The sequence below is a fragment of the Triticum aestivum genome, chromosome 3B (assembly GCF_018294505.1).
Source record: "Triticum aestivum cultivar Chinese Spring chromosome 3B, IWGSC CS RefSeq v2.1, whole genome shotgun sequence".
Classification (NCBI taxonomy): Eukaryota; Viridiplantae; Streptophyta; class Magnoliopsida; order Poales; family Poaceae; genus Triticum; species Triticum aestivum.
Genome location: NC_057801.1, coordinates 582,682,301 through 582,694,795, shown reverse-complemented (window position 1 = coordinate 582,694,795; position 12,495 = coordinate 582,682,301).

Below are 12,495 nucleotides of genomic sequence, written 5' to 3'. Positions count from 1 at the left end.
TAGATTATTTGGATCCGCACTTTCTTTTGAAGACATAGCAGCATGAAGCTCGCCGCACAACTCGGCATAGCGGCCAAGTGGTTACTTCCTCCGGTTTACCGAACACTCCGGTTCGTAAACGCCGCCAAGAGGTCTCTTGTACTTCTGATACACCTTGTCCCAGGGCGGGTTATTTCCGATATCCTCTTAATCCGTCTGACTCGAATTACCAGGGAACCTCCCATTCATCTTCTGGTGAATCAACAGGGACGAAGCTTCTAGACCTTAAAACGGTTCCTGGGTGAGCAGATTTTGCTAATCCGTCATACCTTTATACTTTTGATCCTTGCACTGTTCCGATGCATACTTCTTACTTTCCAGGGCCAAAGCCAGAGCCAGCAAGAAGGCCAAGCTGAACAAACTGGCTGAAGACCCCAATCGGGATGAAATGGAAAAAACTCCTGAACCGTCACATCCAGATGTTGACAATATTCCTGATGGCCCGTCGTTGCCGGATCAAGCAACTGAAGCTGTGCACATGGATATTGATCCATAGGCTAATGCTGATGGTCCGGCAAGCCCGGCTAAAGGTGTTGATGATGATGTTGTCATTACTGGTATTGGTTACACCTCCCCTTGCAATCATATCGCTTTATCAAAGCATAGTGCCAAGGAAGAACTTTCTGCTACAGATAAGTGCAAGTGGAAAACAGATTTATCAAGCTATGCCCACCTCAACGCCCAAGACATTCATTCTGGATTCTTAAACTTCCTGTACACATGCCGCGACTATGAAGCCGGTTTAGTGGGCCTGATGAAGGAGCGGTATGAGGTAAATATCACTCACTCTGCATAACTTGTCTTTCGTTATCACCGGCTTAGACTATCAATTCCAGTAGCCCCCAAGGGTCGGTTCATAATATTAATGTGAACCGGGACTTGTAGTATAACAATATTTAATTTTGCTTGCGTAGCCCCTAGGGACCAGTTTATACCTTTCTGTCATGAAGCATCCAAAATTCTTGATAATCATCTTTGTAATCCGATTAAGGAGGAAAAAACCATAACCTTGACTTGAGCAAATATGCATTAGCCCCCAAGTGCCAAGTGTATAACTTGTTATGTGCTTGGGACTTAACATGACAGTTGATAAGAAGCAATATGCATTAGCCCCCAAGTGCCAAGTGTATAACTTGCTATGTGCTTGGGACTTCAAATATGCACTACCAACTTATTAAATATCTCTTCCAGGCTGATCTGAGCAAAAAGGAATCTCAAATCGCCTACCTTCAAGAAAATATCAACTCCCAGCAAGCAGAAACTTCCAAGGCTAAAGAAGAGCTGACTAGCGCTTTAACAGCCATGGAACAATTGAAGGACAACTTTAAAAGCGAACGGCCTCAGGATGGGATGCTGAAAAAACAACCCTGCTAAAGCGGGCGGAGGACGCTGAGGCAGCCCTTAATCCGGTAGTAGAAGAACTGACTGGCTTTAAATGGCAAATCAATGCTATGACCAATGATGTCTTCGGTAAATATCCTCTTCATAAGCTTTAAATAAGCAACATCCATGAAACTACCGGTTTACTAATATTTTAACCATTGCAGGAAGCCGCGTTACTCATCTTCGCTCAGATATGCGTAAAAAACTGAAGGCTGCTTATACACTGATAGAGCAATTATATACCGGAGTTCAATGGGTCATCTGCACAGCTTCACATAATAAAACGCCCCCAACTTTAATCAAGGAAACATTGGAAAAATTATCTATGATGCCTGCCGGGCTTGAGGAATTGAAGAAATCAGCTGCTAGGGCCGGTGCTCTTACTGCATTGACTTGGGCCAAGGCATGGATATCTGACCTTGATATGGAAGATATTGGAAACGGCTATCCAGAGCAAAAAGAGGACGGGTCAGATTTTGATAATGACGACCTCAGGGCCCGGACAAGGCAAATGCGTCCACTGGCAAGCAAACTGGCTGAAGACACTGATTTGTCATTTACCAGACGATTTATGATGCCAACAACAAACGGGTTAACGCACCGACTTATGATGTGCGAAATCTTATCCTGCCAATCTGTAAGCATACCTACGCCCCTGATGTTGAACCGTCCACCCTTATAAGTGATGAAGTTGTCTTCCAAGCCTTAACTGGGATTGACTGGGCAACCATTGACTTCCAGCCACTGGGTGGAGAGGAGGTGGATGAACCCACGCAGGATGATCCACAGCCTTCAAGTCAGCCTGGTGAAGAATCATGATCCGGAGGCCGGTTTAGCTTCTACACACTGCAATCCGTGTGATAAACAATTATCCTTTTGGGGCATCAAAGCGCCTTGTAATAGGCTAGTTTAAACACTTGGTCTGCTATGCCATCCCTGCATATTCACTTTGCATAATTATGTTAATCCGTCATGATTATGCTATGTCTGCTTATGATCCTTAGGAGCTTTATTCAATCCTGTTTCTGCATGCAACAAGTTTAAAGTGTCCTGGTGGTTTATCGCCGGACGGGTCATAACACCCAACATGAAACCAGGGTATATAACCAAGGTTGTACTTTTAAGAAAATATGAAATATATCATACCTGTGACAATGAATCACATCGTTTGTTTACCAATTTATTGTAGTAAGGGTGATAACCCAAATTTTGAGTACTGATAACTCCCCCCATGTTTGCCGGTTTATAATGAAATCGTGTCGGGTTGTAATAAACACCTGATTATCCGTATATCATCATGGCGACTTGTAGTCGAAGCCACACCGGGTCAGCAAACACCGGATTATAACTGATCGTGCCCTTATAGTTGAAAGTCAAGCCGGGTCAATTGACACCGGTCATCTTGTAATTTTGTACTTGGCAACTCAAAAACCAGACCGGGTCAGTAAACACCAGTTTGAACATAAACCTTATCAAAATACACTGCTAAAAGAAAGATTTGAGAAGAAAACATGCAAAAAGGCGAGGCTTTTCATGGGCTGCCAGGCCACTGAGTTAAACCATTTTACAAAGCCTTATAAGATGGACCTCCATTAACCAATCGTCATTTTAACTATGATGGGTTCAGGGTCTTTATAAGATTGACTTGTCAAACATTCGATGGGTCTTACCAGGATTACCTGGGAGGAGTGACTTACTTAAAAAGGCAGGATAACCCGGGGTTTTAGGTGAATACACCTGGCTTCCAAGCCTGGCTTTTATAGCCTATTACAAGGTTATAGACTCTTTGTTCTTGTAGAAGCAAAGAGCCCCCGAGCAATATTTTAAGCTGTGCTCAGTGGGCGCCTATGTTTGGGTTGTGCTTTGCAACAAACTCGCTTTGGCTCCTTATTATTTTGGGTATGAAGCCCCCAAGCTTTTTTGTGGTTTATAAGCCGGATTAATAGACAATCAGAACTCTGCTTTATAAACAGAAGCCCCCATGTAACCAAAAAACTTTTAAGGAAGAACGGCAGAGGCCCCGCTTTAGCAGGGATGCCGGTTTATTATATTGATCATAAAATAGACATTGTCAAGAATATGTACATAATATGAGCCTATGGATCAGGTGTAGTAAGGTCGAAGATGAGCAATATTCCACGGTCGGCGGGTCTCCTCCTCCGATTTGTGTGAGTCTTTGTGCTCTCGAACATCGATAAGGTAGTATGACCCATTGTTCAGATTCTTGCTGACCACAAAGGGTCCTTCCCAAGGTGGGGATAACTTGTGCATATCGGTCTGATCCTGGATAAGCCGAAGCACTAAGTCGCCTTCTTGAAAAGCTCTGGTTTTAACAATGTGGATGTGATAACGCCGCAGATCTTGCTGATAAATCGCCGAACAAGCTGCCGCTATGTCCTATTTTTCATCTAACGGGTCCAATGTGTCTTGGCGTGCTTGTTCATTGTCCTCTTCAACATAAGCTGCCACCCGAGGCGAGTCATGGCGAATGTCACTGGGGAGAGCTGCTTTTTCTCCGTAAACCATGAAGAAAGGTGTATAACCCGTAGATCTATTGGGGGTGGTATTAATGCTCCACAATATGAAAGGCAACTCTTCCACCCAACAACCCGGCGTCCTATGCAAAGGAACCATAAGCTGGGGCTTGATGCCTTTCAGAATTTCTTGATTAGCTCTCTCAGCTTAACCATTAGACTAGGGGTGAACCACTAATGACACATCAAGCCGGATGTGCTCACATTGACAAAAGTATTCCATAGCACCCTTGGAGAGGTTCGTGCCATTATCTGTTATGATGCTGTGTAGAAAACCAAAACGGAAAATCACCTTCTTCATGAATTGAACTGTCATGGCTGCATCACACTTGCTGACTGGCTCCGCCTCTACCCACTTAGTGAACTTATCAACCGCCACCAGAAGGTGGGTCTTCTTATCCTTGGACCTCTTAAAGGGCCCAACCATATCCAGCCCCCAAGTTGCAAACGGCCAAGTGATTGGAATCATCCTCAATTCTTGAGCCGAAACATGAGCTCGGCGTGAGAACTTCTGACAGCCATCACACTCTTTCACCAAGTCTTTAGCATCAGCATGAGCCATCAGCCAATAGAAGCCGTGACGAAAAGCTTTAGCTACCAAGGATTTTGAACCGGCGTGGTGACCACAATCTCCTTCATGGATCTCACGCAAAATCTCACGGCCTTCTTCAGGAGATACGCAACGCTGAAATGCCCCTGTTACACTACAATGATGCAATTCTCCATTGACGATGGTCATTGACTTGGATCGCCAGATTATCTGCCTGGCAAAAGTTTCATCCTCCGGTAACTCTCCCCAGTTCATATACGCCAAATATGGGACCGTACAATGTAGGATAATATGAAGAGCCGCCACCAACTGAGCCTCCGGATCAGGAACAGCCAAATCCTCCTCTGTAGGTAGCTTTACCGACGGGTTATGCAAGACATCCAAAAAACGTTGGGCGGAACCGGTTTACGTTGGGAACCCAACCGGCTTAAAGTGTCTGCCGCTTTGTTCTTTCGCCAGTCCACATGGTCAACCTGATAACCCTTGAAGTGACCAGCGACAATATCTACTTCCCGATGATACGCTGCCATGAGTGGGTCCTTGGAATCCCAAGTACCAGACACTTGTTGAGCCACCAGGTCCGAGTCACCGAAATACTTAACCCGGCTTAAATTCATCTCCTTAGCCATTCAAAGACCATGGGGTAAAGCCTCATATTCAGCTGCATTGTTAGTGAAAGGGAACATTAAACGGAGAACATAACAAAACTTATCACCTCGTGGGGAAGTTAACACGACTCCAGCCCCCGAGCCCTCCAATTTCCTGGATCCATCGAAATGAATAGTCCAATAAGTATGATCCGGCTTTTCCTCCGGCGCCTGCAACTCTGTCCAGTCATTGATGAAATCCACAAGCGCTTGGGACTTGATTGCTGCTCGAGGCACATATTTTAACCCGTGAGGCCAAAGCTCAATGGCCCACTTGACAACCCGGCCAGTTGCTTCCCTGCTTTGAATTATATCTCCCAAAGGGGCAGAACTGACCACAGTGATGGGATGAACCTGAAAATACTGCTTAAGCTTTCGGCTGGCCATGAAAACTCCATACACCAGTTTCTGCCAATGTGGGTACCTCTGTTTGGACTCAATAAGCACCTCACTGATATAATAAACTGGCCGTTGAACCGGATACTCCTTCCCAGCCTCCTTGCGCTCTACCACAATGGCCACACTGACAGCCCGGGCATTGGCAGCCACATATAACAACATCGGCTCTTTATCAACCGGAGCAGCAAGGACAGGTGGCTTGGCTAACTGCTTCTTCAAATCCTCAAACGCCGCATTAGCAGCATTACTCCAGACAAAGTTGTTTGTCTTTTTCATCATCTGATATAGAGGGATAGCCTTCTCTCCCAACCGGCTGATAAACCGGCTTAGTGCTGCAATACGACCCGCCAGACGTTGAACATCGTTGATACCCGCCGATTTAGCCAGAGACGTAATAGCTTTGATCTTTTCCGGATTAGCTTCAATGCCCCTGTTAGACACCAGAAAACCCAAGAGCTTGCCTGCCGGTACACCAAAAACACACTTGGCCGGATTAAGCATCATCTTATAAACCCAGAGATTATCAAAAGTTTCCTTCAAATCATCTATTAACGTCTCCTCTTTTCTGTACTTCACCATGATATCATCCACATAAGCATGAACATTGCACCCAATCTGATTATGAAGACAATTCTGCACACATCGCTGATAAGTCGCCTGGGCACTCTTGAGCCCAAAAGGCATAGATACATAGCAGAAGGCTCCAAAGGGAGTTATAAAAGTTGTCTTCTCCTGGTCCTTAACTGCCATTTTGATCTGATGATAACCAAAATAAGCATCCAGAAATCTCAAACGCTCACAACCCGTTGTAGCATCAATAATTTGATCAATACGAGGGAGAGCAAAGGGATCAGCTGGACAAGCCTTGTTCAAATCTGTGTAATCCACACACATACGCCAAGTGTCGTTCTTCTTAAGTACTAGTGTCGGGTTAGCTAACCACTCAGGGTGAAAAACCTCCACAATAAACCCTGCCGCCAAGAGCCGGGCTACCTCCTCACTGATGGCCTTGCGTCTTTCTTCATTGAAGCAGTGGAGAAACTGCTTGATCAGTTTAAACTTGGGATTGATATTAAGAGTGTGCTCAGCGAGTTCCCTCGGTACACATGGCATGTGAGAAGGTTTCCATGCAAAGATGTCCCGGTTCTCATGGATGAACTCGATGAGCGCGCTTTCCTATTTTGGATCCAAGTTAGCGCTGATGCTAAACTGCTTGGATGAATCGCCATGAACAAAATCAACCAGCTTAGTCTCATCAGCCGATTTAAACTTCAAGGCTGGATCATGCTCTGTAGTTGGTTTTTTCAAAGAAGTCATATCCGCCGGATCAACATTGTCCTTGTAGAACTTCAACTCCTCTGTTGCACAAACCAACTCAGCATAGGCCGCATCACCTTCTTCACATTCCAAAGCGATCTTACGACTCCCATGTACCTTGGTGGTCCCCTTATGACCCGACATCTTGAGCTGCATATAAACATAACAGGGCCTTGCCATGAACTTAGCATAAACCGGTCGCCCAAACAGGGCATGGTATGGGCTCTTGATTTTCACCACCTCAAAAGTCAATGTCTCTGATCTTGAATCATGATCATCTCCAAAAGCAACCTCCAGAGCTATCTTGCCAATTGGATACGCCGATTTACCACGCACCACACCATGGAAAACGGTGTTTGACGGTTTGAGATTTTTATCTGTCTATCCCATGCGACAGAAGGTTTCATAATACAAGATGTTGATACTGCTCCCTCCATCCATGAGCACCTTGGTGAACTTATACCCTCCAACCTGAGGCGCCGCCACCAACGCCAGATGACCTGGATTATTAACTCGGGGCGGATGATCCTCTCGACTCCACACAATAGGCTGTTCAGACCAGCACAAGTAGCGGGGCACCGCCGGTTCAACGGAGTTCACTGCCCTTTTATGAAGCTTCTGATCGCGCTTGCACATGCTAGTGGTGAAGACATGATACTACCCACTATTCAACTGCTTCGGGTTGCTCTGGTAACCTGACTGTTGCTGCTGCTGACTCCCCTGATGATTATAACCACCCTGGTTGCCCTGACTACCTTGATTGCCATGTCTGCTTTGATTACCTTGAAATCCTGAGCCAGAACTGCCTCCACCATAACCCGGCCCATGAGACCCGGGTCCTAAACCGTCGGATGGTCCCTGATCATATCGGAAAAGATCCAAGTTTTTGAAATCCCGCATAATAAAGCAATCCTTCCAGAGGTGTGTAGCTGGCCTTTCTCGCATCCCGTGCCTTGGGCAAGGCTGGTTTAACAGGCGCTCAAGATTGACACCTGATCCTCCACTCCGCGGGGACGGTTTACCCTTACGACATAGACCATTATCCTGCACGTTGGTGTTAGCCACAAAATCTAAACTATTATCCGCTTTATGCTTAACATTGTTTCCATGGCCCGCGGGCTATGCTGCTGCCCTTTGCTGTTGCTGCTCTTCTTTCCCTTCCCCGACTTTTCATCGTCAGACTCGGGATCCTTGGTACTATCAGAGTCGGCATACTTAACCAGAGCTGCCATAAGCGTTCCCATGTCATTGCAGTGACGCTTGAGCCGTCCCAACTTCAGCTTCAGAGGCTTGAACCGGCAATTGCCCTCCAACATCAAGACTGCTGAATCGGCATTCATGCGGTCCAATGAATGCAAGATTTCCGAAACCCGACGCACCCAATGGTTTTTCGATTCACCTTCTTCTTGGACACAGGCGGCTAGATCCACAATTGACATGGGCTTCTTGCACGTTTTCTTGAAATTCAGGATAAACCGGGCCTTTAACTCGGACCATGACCATATGGAGTTAGCTGGCAAACTTTTCAGCCAAGTGCGAGCTGTTCCTTCCAACATCATGGTGAAGTATTTAGCACATGCCGCATCATCCACATCCAGCATCTCCATCGCCATCTCTTAACTTTCAACCCATGACTCAGGGGGTAAATCATCAGTGTAATTGGGCACTTTACGAGGACCCTTGAAGACCTTGGGCAGCCGCACATTGCGTAGAGCCTGGGTGAGACACGGCACCCCCCAAGAACTGAAAGCAACACCTGGTTCCACTTAAGTTGTTGGACGAACCGGAGTAAGCTGACGGTCCGCATACTGTGCTGCTAACTCGGCTTCTCGACGTGCTCTACCATGATCCACCACGTCCTGAGCATTGGCACCACCGCCCGCCGGGTTAGGCCCTCGAGGGGGGTTACGGTTCCGCGCACTGCTTGACACAGCCAGTTCATCAATATGCATGTTGTAACTCCGGCTCGGGCGAGGGGTTGAATGAACCCTGTCTCGACTATACGATTAAACCTGCTGCTGAACCAGAGCCGTTTGAAGGAGATCTCTGGCCCACCGCGTCTCAACCGCTGCTAGGGATTCGCCTTCAATTGGAATAGCTGCCAATCGCGACGCCGCAGCGATCATGTTATCCAAAGGGTAGAAAAGTGACCCGATGGTGTTGGCACGTATTGAGGCGGGTCATGGTTCTGTTGAGGCGGGTCCATCGTCCATGGCTGACCCGGCGCTCTTGTCAAAGGCGCTTCAACCCGGTTCACCGCTACCGGGTTACTGGTTCCTACTCCTGGTGTGTTAAAGAGATTCATTGGTTCATAAACCGGTGGTAGACGAGACCGATGTCTCCTCCTCATCACGTCGTTTGAAGCGTTCTGATCCAGCATGAGCCGGTAATTTTGTGCCCGAATCTGCTGTGCCTGAGCATCCAAAGTGGCCTGCTCCTCGGCCATCCTGGTTTCCTCAGCCGCCAAGTCCTCCTTGGCCTAAGCTATCTGATCTCGCAACTTCGTGACCTCCGTGTTATGCTGATCTCGATTATCCGAGTTAACCTTTGTGGTCAACAATGTTATCCAAGCGTCCAATAAACCGGACAGGACTTGAGTCGGGGGGCACGCAGGGCCTCCTGCGCCGGCTGCCATTGCCGCTCCCGATCCGGAAATTATTGCTGCCGCAATTCAGGAGTGTTGCGCGGCCTGCGTACCGGCCATGAAGATCGCAACCCGGTTTGTCGGCTCAAGGGGGTCTGGAATACTGTCGCCATCGCAACAACCCCCAAACTGGCCATCTTGCAGTTGGTACAGTGACTCGGTCTCACCGGTGGATGATTCGCCATCTGAATAGACAAACGTCTCACCGTCGGATACCGGTTCAGATTCCGCACCATTGATGAATCCTATGAATGCATGCTTCATGGCGGGCTGAACCCAGGCGGGGCTTGCACGCTGAGCCGTCTGGATGAGGTTGGCGCAGATGTCCAGCTTAGGGCCCGGTTCACCGATCTTGCCAATAAAGACATGAATTCCTCCGAAGAGGACCCGGTACCCATACTCGATTGAGTCGGCGTCGGGGCCCCGGCCTGCATCGTCGATGTAGAGCTTGCCGCGACGACTCTTGGTCATCTGGCCCACTGCGTATCCCTTTAGTCCTTCGAAATTCCCCTCTAAGAACTTGAAACCATCGTGCGATAGCCCCACGGTGGGCTCCAACTATCGTGGAATTGTCACGTCGGATGTCCTAGTGTGAGGACTTAGTCGTGGAGCCATCGCAATGATATTAGCTCAAAGGGGTTAACCCGGACAGAGGACACGAGGAGTTTATATTGGTTCGGCCCCTTGCGGTGAAGGTAAAAGCCTACGATCCAGTTGTGGTGGAATTGATGGGGTTTCGATGACCAGGGAGTGAATCTGCTTTGCCTGGCTCTCGAGTTGTTGTTTCTTGTCCTTGAACCGCCATCGGGTCATCCCTTTATATACACAGGTTGACGCCCGGCGGTTTACAGAATCCCGTCCGGCTCATACATGTGTCCGGCTCGGTTTCAACCCTTTCCTGCCTTACAAGACAAGTTACACAGTATATGGTGGTTTATGTCTACGGGCCCAAACCCGCCTTTGGGCCATGGGCCTTTAAATCTCTATAGTAAAGCATCATACTCCTTGTCTTCATGGGCTTCAATATGGATAACTCGTTATGGGTATGACCCGGCCCCACCTGGAAGGTTTATACTCAGCAGTTATATCCCCAACAGGTGGCCTTTTCCCCCTCTTCAATTCAACACTTATTGCTTTTCAACTTCTAGAGTTGACCAAGATCCATGGCACCGTAGGCTCGATCATCCTAGCATCTCTTAAAAATATTACTTTTAATAAAGGAAAAACATGTATTGATGCATGCCACCAAGAAAATCTCATAGATTGCCATATTAAGTGCTAGAGTTTCAACTTGACCTATGAGTAGAATAGTGGGGAATGTTGCATAGAAAATCAAAAAATTCTACGCACAAGCAAGATCTATTCATGGAGATGCATAACTACGAGAGGGGGAGATCATCTTCATACCCTTGAAGATCGCTATGCGGAAGCGTTTATCAACGCGGTTGATGTAGTCGTACACCTTCACGATTCGTCCCGAACTCCCGATCAAGTACCGAACATATGACACCTCCATGTTCAGCACACGTTCAGCTCGATGACGTCCTCGTGTTCTTGATCCAGCAAGAGGGGTGAATAGTAGATGAGTTCCGTCAGCACGATGATCTGGTGACGGTGGTGGTGAAGAACAATCTCCGCAGGGCTTCACCAAGCACAGCGAAAACTATGACAGAGGGTAAACTAGAGGGGACGGGGTTGCCAGCACACGGCCTGGTGAATCTTGATGTGTTCTGGGTGCTAGCCTTGCCCCTCTATTTATATGTTGAGCCATGGGGTCGTAACTTGGAGAAAGAGCCTCTTCGGAGTCGGTTTTACCAGCAAGGCAAGAATCCTTCTCAGACTCGAGGACCAGACGCCAGGGTCCCTAGCGTCTGGCCCTGGCCTTCGCAAAACTTCCTTTTGCACCTTCCTAAAGCCTCGTGGGCTTTACCCCTTGGCCCAAATAAAGTTTTCTTGTGCCTGAACATTTCGGGATATCTGAAACTCCTTCTGGTTAATTTCGGAACCCTTCCCAAGACCAAATACTATTATCCCATATATCAACCTTTACCTTCGGACTACTTCAGAGCTCCTCGTCATGTCCGTGATCTCATCTGGGACTCCGAACAACATTCGGTCACCAACATGCATAACTCATATAATACTATATATCATCAACGAACGTTAAGCGTGGGGACCGTACAGGTTCAAGAATGATGTAGACATGACCAAGACGCTTCTATGATCAATAACCAATAGCGGCACCTGGATGTCCATATTGGTTCCTACATATTCCATGAAGATCTTTATCGGTCAAACCTTTATGACAACATACATAGATCCCTTTGTCTATCGGTATGTTACTTGGCCGAGATTTGGTCGTCGATATCTCCATACCTAGTTCAATCTCGTTACCGGAAAGTCTCTTTACTCGTTCTGTAATACATCATCCCGTAACTAACTCCTTACTCACTTTGCTTGCAAGCTTATTGTGATGTTGTATTACCGAGAGGGCCCAGAGATACCTCTATGTCATACGAGTGACAAATCCCAGTCTCGATCGATGCCAACTCAACAGACACCTACGGAGATATATGTAGAGCACCTTTATGATCACCCAGTTATGTTGTGACGTTTTATGGAACACAAGGCATTCCTCCAGAGTCCGGGAGTTGCATGATATCATGGCCCAAGGAACATGTATTTGACATTAAGAAAGCAGTAGCAATAAACTGAACGATCATATGCTATGCTAACGGTTGGGTCTTGTCCATCACATCATTGTCCTAATGATGTGATCCTACTATTAAATGACAACGCATGTCTATGATTAGGAAACCTTAACCATCTTTTGATCAACGAGCTAGTCTAGTAGAGGCTCACTAGGGACACGGTATTTGTTTATGTATCCACACATGTATTTAAGTTTCCGATGAATATAATTCTAGCATGAATAATAAACCTTTATCATGAATAAGGAAATATAATAATAACAACTTTATT